Consider the following 7,500-nt stretch of genomic DNA (forward strand, 5'->3'; position numbering starts at 1 on the left):
GAAGCAGTACAAATCAGTAACCACTGACACTTAGAATATTTTTGAAGCAGTACAAATCAGTAACCAGCGACACTTAGAATATTTTTGAAGCAGTACAAATCAGTAACCAGCGACACTTAGAATATTTTTGGAGCAGTACAAATCAGTAACCAGCGACACTTAGAATATTTTTGAAGCAGTACAAATCAGTAACCAGCGACACTTAGAATATTTTTGGAGCAGTACAAATCAGTAACCAGCGACACTTAGAATATTTTTGAAGCAGTACAAATCAGTAACCACTGACACTTAGAATATTTTTGAAGCAGTACAAATCAGTAACCAGCGACACTTAGAATATTTTTGAAGCAGTACAAATCAGTAACCACTGACACTTAGAATATTTTTGAAGCAGTACAAATCAGTAACCAGCGACACTTAGAATATTTTTGGAGCAGTACAAATCAGTAACCACTGACACTTAGAATATTTTTGAAGCAGTACAAATCAGTAACCACTGACACTTAGAATATTTTTGAAGCAGTACAAATCAGTAACCAGCGACACTTAGAATATTTTTGAAGCAGTACAAATCAGTAACCACTGACACTTAGAATATTTTTGAAGCAGTACAAATCAGTAACCGCTGACACTTAGAATATTTTTGAAGCAGTACAAATCAGTAACCAGCGACACTTAGAATATTTTTGGAGCAGTACAAATCAGTAACCACTGACACTTAGAATATTTTTGAAGCAGTACAAATCAGTAACCACTGACACTTAGAATATTTTTGGAGCAGTACAAATCAGTAACCACTGACACTTAGAATATTTTTGAAGCAGTACAAATCAGTAACCAGCGACACTTAGAATATTTTTGAAGCAGTACAAATCAGTAACCAAGTGCATTTTTGAATTGGTTACTGATTTCTCCGTTGAAGTTGGGGCTGCGGTTGGCTTCAGTTAGTGGTGGGGGCTTAATTTTCGCCGAGGGGAGCGTGTCCCGGTAGTGTCTCCGAGGAAGTGGTACCTATTGAAGGGGGTGTTTCTGAATTTGGGCCCTTTTTGAGTGGCATTGCCGGATGGGTTTTGTGTTGAAGGCTTCCAAATCGGGTAGCTCAGCCGGATTTGACCCGGCGGTTCTACCGACTGTCACGCCTTCGAGGGGGGACTGTTGTCTAAGTTCAGGCCGAATTTGGTGAATTTCCTAAGTCGGGAAGTGGTCCCAACGGGTTTGGGAGTGAACCTAACTGCTCATACCAACTTTGAGGCTTTGGGGCCGGGTAGCACAGTCGGATTTGACCCGGCGGTTCTGCCGAATGCCTGGCCTTCGAGGGGGGCCTGCCCTCTGAGTTCAGGCCGAATTTGGTGATTTTCCTAAGTCGGGAAGTGGTCCAAACGGGGATGGGAGTGAACCTGACAGCTCATACCGACTTTGGGGCTTCCAAGCCGGGTAGCTCAACCGGATTTGATCCGGCGGTTCTAGCGACTGCCACGGCTTCGAGGGGGGACTGTTGTCTAAGTTCAGGCCGAATTTGGTGAATTTCCCGAGTCGGGAAGTGGTCCAAACGGGGATGGGAGTGAACCTGACAGCTCTTACCGACATTGAGGCTTCGGGGCCGGGTAGCTCAGTCGGATTTGACCCGGCGTTTCTGCCGACTTCCACGCCTTCGAGCGGGGACTCTCCTCTAAGTTCAGGCCGAATTTGGTGAATTTCCTAAGTCGGGAAGTGGTCCAAACGGGGATGGGAGTGAACCTAACTGCTCATACCAACTTTGAGGCTTTGGGGCCGGGTAGCACAGTCGGATTTGACCCGGCGGTTCTGCCGAATGCCTGGCCTTCGAGGGGGGCCTGCCCTCTGAGTTCAGGCCGAATTTGGTGATTTTCCTAAGTCGGGAAGTGGTCCAAACGGGGATGGGAGTGAACCTGACAGCTCATACCGACTTTGGGGCTTCCAAGCCGGGTAGCTCAACCGGATTTGATCCGGCGGTTCTAGCGACTGCCACGGCTTCGAGGGGGGACTGTTGTCTAAGTTCAGGCCGAATTTGGTGAATTTCCCGAGTCGGGAAGTGGTCCAAACGGGGATGGGAGTGAACCTGACAGCTCTTACCGACATTGAGGCTTCGGGGCCGGGTAGCTCAGTCGGATTTGACCCGGCGATTCTGCCGACTTCCACGCCTTCGAGCGGGGACTCTCCTCTAAGTTCAGGCCGAATTTGGTGAATTTCCTAAGTCGGGAAGTGGTCCAAACGGGGATGGGAGTGAACCTGACAGCTCTTACCGACTTTGGGGCTTCCAAGCCGGGTAGCTCAACCGGATTTGATCCGGCGGTTCTAGCGACTGTCACGCCTTCGAGGGGGGACTGTTGTATAAGTTCAGGCCGAATTTGGTGAATTTCCCGAGTCGGGAAGTGGTCCAAACGGGGATGGGAGTGAACCTGACAGCTCTTACCGACTTTGTGGCTTCGGGGCCGGGTAGCTCACCCGGATTTGATCCGGCGGTTCTGCCGACTGTCACGCCTTCGAGGGGGGACTGTTGTATAAGTTCAGGCCGAATTTGGTGAATTTCCCGAGTCGGGAAGTGGTCCAAACGGGGATGGGAGAGAACCTGACAGCTCTTACCGACTTTGAGGCTTCGGGGCCGGGTAGCTCAGCCGGATTTGATCCGGCGGTTCTGCCGACTGTCACGCCTTCGAGGGGGGACTGTCCTCTGAGTTCAGGCCGAATTTGGTGAATTTCCCGAGTCGGGAAGTGGTCCAAACGGGGATGGGAGTGAACCTGACAGCTCATACCGACTTTGAGGCTTCCAAGCCGGGTAGCTCAGCCGGATTTGACCCGGCGATTCTGCCGACTTCCACGCCTTCGAGGGGGGACTGCCCTCTGAGTTCAGGCCGAATTTGGTGCATTTCCCGAGTCGGGAAGTGGTCTCTGTCACAACGGGGGCAAGTGTCTGAAGAGGTAAAGTGAGTAACCAGCACAGCTTAGGGAAGGGTTCCAAAGTTCTCAACAATGTGAATTCGGTTACCAGGAAAGCTTAGGAAAGTTGCCTGACTGTCCCAAACGAATGAACTGCAAAACTTAGGGAACATGCCCGAAGATGCTTAAAAGTGTGAAATCAGTAAGCAGGAAAGCATAGGAAAGTGCCTGAAAGTGCTAAATGAGTAACATGAAAAACGTAGAAAAATGCCCGAAAATGTTTAAAAGTGTGAACTCAGTAACCAGCAAAACTTAGTAAAACGTTGGAAAAGCAGAAATGAGTAACCAGAAAAACTTAGAAAAATGTTTGAAAATGAGAAATGAGTAACCAAGAAAACTTAGAAAAATGCCCAAAAAGAAGAAATCAGTAACCAGAAAAACTTAGAAAAATGTTTGAAAATGAGAAATGAGTAACCAAGAAAACTTAGAAAAATGCCCAAAAAGAAGAAATCAGTAACCAGAAAAACTTAGAAAAATGTTTGAAAATGAGAAATGAGTAACCAGAAAAACTTAGAAAAATGTTAGAAAATGAGAAATGAGTAACCAAGAAAACTTAGAAAAATGCCCAAAAAGAAGAAATCAGTAACCAGAAAAACTTAGAAAAATGTTTGAAAATGAGAAATGAGTAACCAAGAAAACTTAGAAAAATGCCCAAAAAGAAGAAATCAGTAACCAGAAAAACTTAGAAAAATGTTTGAAAATGAGAAATGAGTAACCAGAACAACTTAGAAAAATGTTTGAAAATGAGAAATGAGTAACCAAGAAAACTTAGAAAAATGCCCAAAAAGAAGAAATCAGTAACCAGAAAAACTTAGAAAAATGTTTGAAAATGAGAAATGAGTAACCAAGAAAACTTAGAAAAATGCCCAAAAAGAAGAAATCAGTAACCAGAAAAACTTAGAAAAATGTTTGAAAATGAGAAATGAGTAACCAGAAAAACTTAGAAAAATGTTTGAAAATGAGAAATGAGTAACCAAGAAAACTTAGAAAAATGCCCAAAAAGAAGAAATCAGTAACCAGAAAAACTTAGAAAAATGTTTGAAAATGAGAAATGAGTAACCAAGAAAACTTAGAAAAATGCCCGAAAAGAAGAAATCAGTAACCAGAAAAACTTAGAAAAATATTCGGCCAAGTGTGAAAAATATTCTAAGTGTCAGCGGAGGAAAATGCCGAAGCATCGGGAAAGATTCAAAAACTCATGCCGAACATGAGTTCCGAAGTGCCGGAGGAACTGGGCGAATTGAGCCCGGCGGTTGGCCAGATGTCGTTTTGAGTCTGCAGCCCGAAAACTTTAACTTTGTCTGCCGCGGAAGTCTGGACCGGGAAAAATCCAAACGGTTTTGCCGGGTTCGAGTTCCAGAGCGAAGCAGTCGAATTTGAAATTCAGACCCATTCAGTGCCACTTGACATTGTGACACAGTGAGGTTGGCGGGGTACCCGGAGATTTCTGGGAACACGATTTTTAGAACAAAATGGCGGCGCGGGACCACTTTGAAAGGCATCCGAAAAACGGTTCCGCGGGCAGAGCACTTGAATGACAGGCCTGTGTGCATGCCCAAGAGCTCTCGGAAGTCTAATTTTTGACACTTTGTCAAATTTTCGACAGACTTACCCAACTCTTGCTGCCTGTTCTAAGAATCAGTCAGAGGCCTGTGCGGCGGTCTCTTGACACTTTGGAGGGCGGGCAAACCCCACGTTGACTCCGGCCGTCCCTCCAAAAGGCACTTGCTATTGGGGGAAAGGATTGCAAGTAGCCTGGTTCCCGTGGGAGCGGCCAGGAAGGGTGCAGGCTGGCCCTTGCCTGAGCATTCCCAAAACCCTCTTCCGCTGAGAGCAGACCTCGCACGCCGCACTACCGGCTCTGGGAGTGGTTGGCCGCTATTGTACATAGTCCGGTCCTTCCTCTGCCACCCGGCAAGTGCGATGGCTCTGCCGCCCTGCGGTGCTCGTCACCCAGGTTTGGGGAACACGATACTTAGAACATGTTGGCGGCTCGGGACCTGCAGGCGAAAGGGGCCCCGTGGTGCTGAGCACATCGACCTCGGGTCTCAGTGCAAGCCGGAGAGTTCGCGGAAGTCTTAAAAGATTTTGACATCTGCTCAAATCTTTGACAGGCTTGCCTGACTCTTTCCGTCCGTTCTAAGAATCAGTCGGAGGCCGGGGCGGGGACGGTCTCTTGACACACGGAGGGTTGGCTTCCCTCCTCAGGCGTTTGTGTCGAAAATGAAGGCGAGAGATGCAAGCGTCCTGGTTCCCCTGGGTGCTGCCAGCAAGGGTGCAGGCTGACCCTTGCCTGAGCACTCCCAAAAGCCTCTTAAGCTGAGAGCAGGCGCCGCACTACCGGCTCTGGGAGTCGTTGGCCGCTATTGTACATAGTCCGGTCCTTCCTCTGCCACCCGGCAAGTGCGATGGCTCTGCCTCCCTGCGGTGCTCGTCACCCAGGTTTGGGGAACACGATACTTAGAACATGTTGGCGGCTCGGGACCTGCAGGCGAAGGGGGCCCCGTGGTGCTGAGCACATCGACCTCGCGTCTCAGTGCAAGCCGGAGAGTTCGCGGAAGTCTTAACAGGCTTGCCTGACTCTTTCCGTCCGTTCTAAGAATCAGTCGGAGGCCGGGGCGGGGACGGTCTCTTGACACACGGAGGGTTGGCTTCCCTCCTCAGGCGTTTGTGTCGAAAATGAAGGCGAGAGATGCAAGCGTCCTGGTTCCCCTGGGTGCTGCCAGCAAGGGTGCAGGCTGACCCTTGCCTGAGCACTCCCAAAAGCCTCTTAGGCTGAGAGCAGGCGCCGCACTACCGGCTCTGGGAGTCGTTGGCCGCTATTGTACATAGTCCGGTCCTTCCTCTGCCACCCGGCAAGTGCGATGGCTCTGCCTCCCTGCGGTGCCCGTCACCCAGGTTTGGAGAACACGATACTTAGAACATGTTGGCGGCTCGGGACCTGCAGGCGAAAGGGGCCCCGTGGTGCTGAGCACATCGACCTCGCGTCTCAGTGCAAGCCGGAGAGTTCGCGGAAGTCTTAACAGGCTTGCCTGACTCTTTCCGTCCGTTCTAAGAATCAGTCGGAGGCCGGGGCGGGGACGGTCTCTTGACACACGGAGGGTTGGCTTCCCTCCTCAGGCGTTTGTGTCGAAAATGAAGGCGAGAGATGCAAGCGTCCTGGTTCCCCTGGGTGCTGCCAGCAAGGGTGCAGGCTGACCCTTGCCTGAGCACTCCCAGAAGCCTCTTAGGCTGAGAGCAGACGCCGCACTACCGGCTCTGGGAGTCGTTGGCCGCTATTGTACATAGTCCGGTCCTTCCTCTGCCACCCGGCAAGTGCGATGGCTCTGCCTCCCTGCGGTGCCCGTCACCCAGGTTTGGAGAACACGATACTAAGAACATGTTGGCGGCTCGGGACCTGCAGGCGAAAGGGGCCCCGTGGTGCTTAGCACATCGACCTCGCGTCTCAGTGCAAGCCGGAGAGTTCGCGGAAGTCTAAAGCTTTTGACATTCGCTCAAAGCTTTGACAGGCTTGCCCGACTCTTTCCGTCCGTTCTAAGAATCAGTCAGAGGCCGGTGGGGAGGTCTCTTGACGCAAGGGGAGGGGTGGCGTCCCTCCTCAGGCGCTTGTGTCGAAAATGAAGGCGAGAGATGCAAGCGTCCTGGTTCCCCTGGGTGCTGCCAGCAAGGGTGCAGGCTGACCCTTGCCTGAGCACTCCCAGAAGCCTCTTAGGCTGAGAGCAGACGCCGCACTACCGGCTCTGGGAGTCGTTGGCCGCTATTGTACATAGTCCGGTCCTTCCTCTGCCACCCGGCAAGTGCGATGGCTCTGCCTCCCTGCGGTGCCCGTCACCCAGGATTGGAGAACACGATACGAAGAACATGTTGGCGGCTCGGGACCTGCAGGCGAAAGGGGCCCCGTGGTGCTTAGCACATCGACCTCGCGTCTCAGTGCAAGCCGGAGAGTTCGCGGAAGTCTAAAGCTTTTGACATTCGCTCAAAGCTTTGACAGGCTTGCCCGACTCTTTCCGTCCGTTCTAAGAATCAGTCAGAGGCCGGTGGGGTGGTCTCTTGACGCAAAGGGGAGGGGTGGCGTCCCTCCTCAGGCGCTTGTGTCGAAAAATGAAGGCGAGAGACGCGAGCGGCCTGGTTGCTTTGGGTGCTGCCAGGAAGGATGTGGTCTGACCCTTGCCTGAGCACATCCAAAAGCATGTGATGTTGAGAGCAGACCTCGAGCCCCGCACAACCGGCTCTGGGAGTCGTTGGCCGCTATTGTACATAGTCCGGTCCTTCCTCTGCCACCCGGCAAGTGCGATGGCTCTGTCGCCCTGTGGTGCCCGTCACCCAGGTTTGGGGAACACGATACTAAGAACATGTTGGCGGCTCGGGACCTGCAGGCGAAAGGGGCCCCGTGGTGCTGAGCACATCGACCTCGGGTCTCAGTGCAAGCCAGAGAGTTCGCGGAAGTCTAAAGCTTTTGACATACGCTCAAATCTTTGACAGGCTTGCCCGACTCTTTCCGTCCGTTCTAAGAATCAGTCAGAGGCCGGTCCGGAGGTCTCTTGA

Source organism: Hemiscyllium ocellatum, unplaced genomic scaffold (genome assembly GCF_020745735.1).
Source record: "Hemiscyllium ocellatum isolate sHemOce1 unplaced genomic scaffold, sHemOce1.pat.X.cur. scaffold_1564_pat_ctg1, whole genome shotgun sequence".
Lineage (NCBI taxonomy): Eukaryota > Metazoa > Chordata > Chondrichthyes > Orectolobiformes > Hemiscylliidae > Hemiscyllium > Hemiscyllium ocellatum.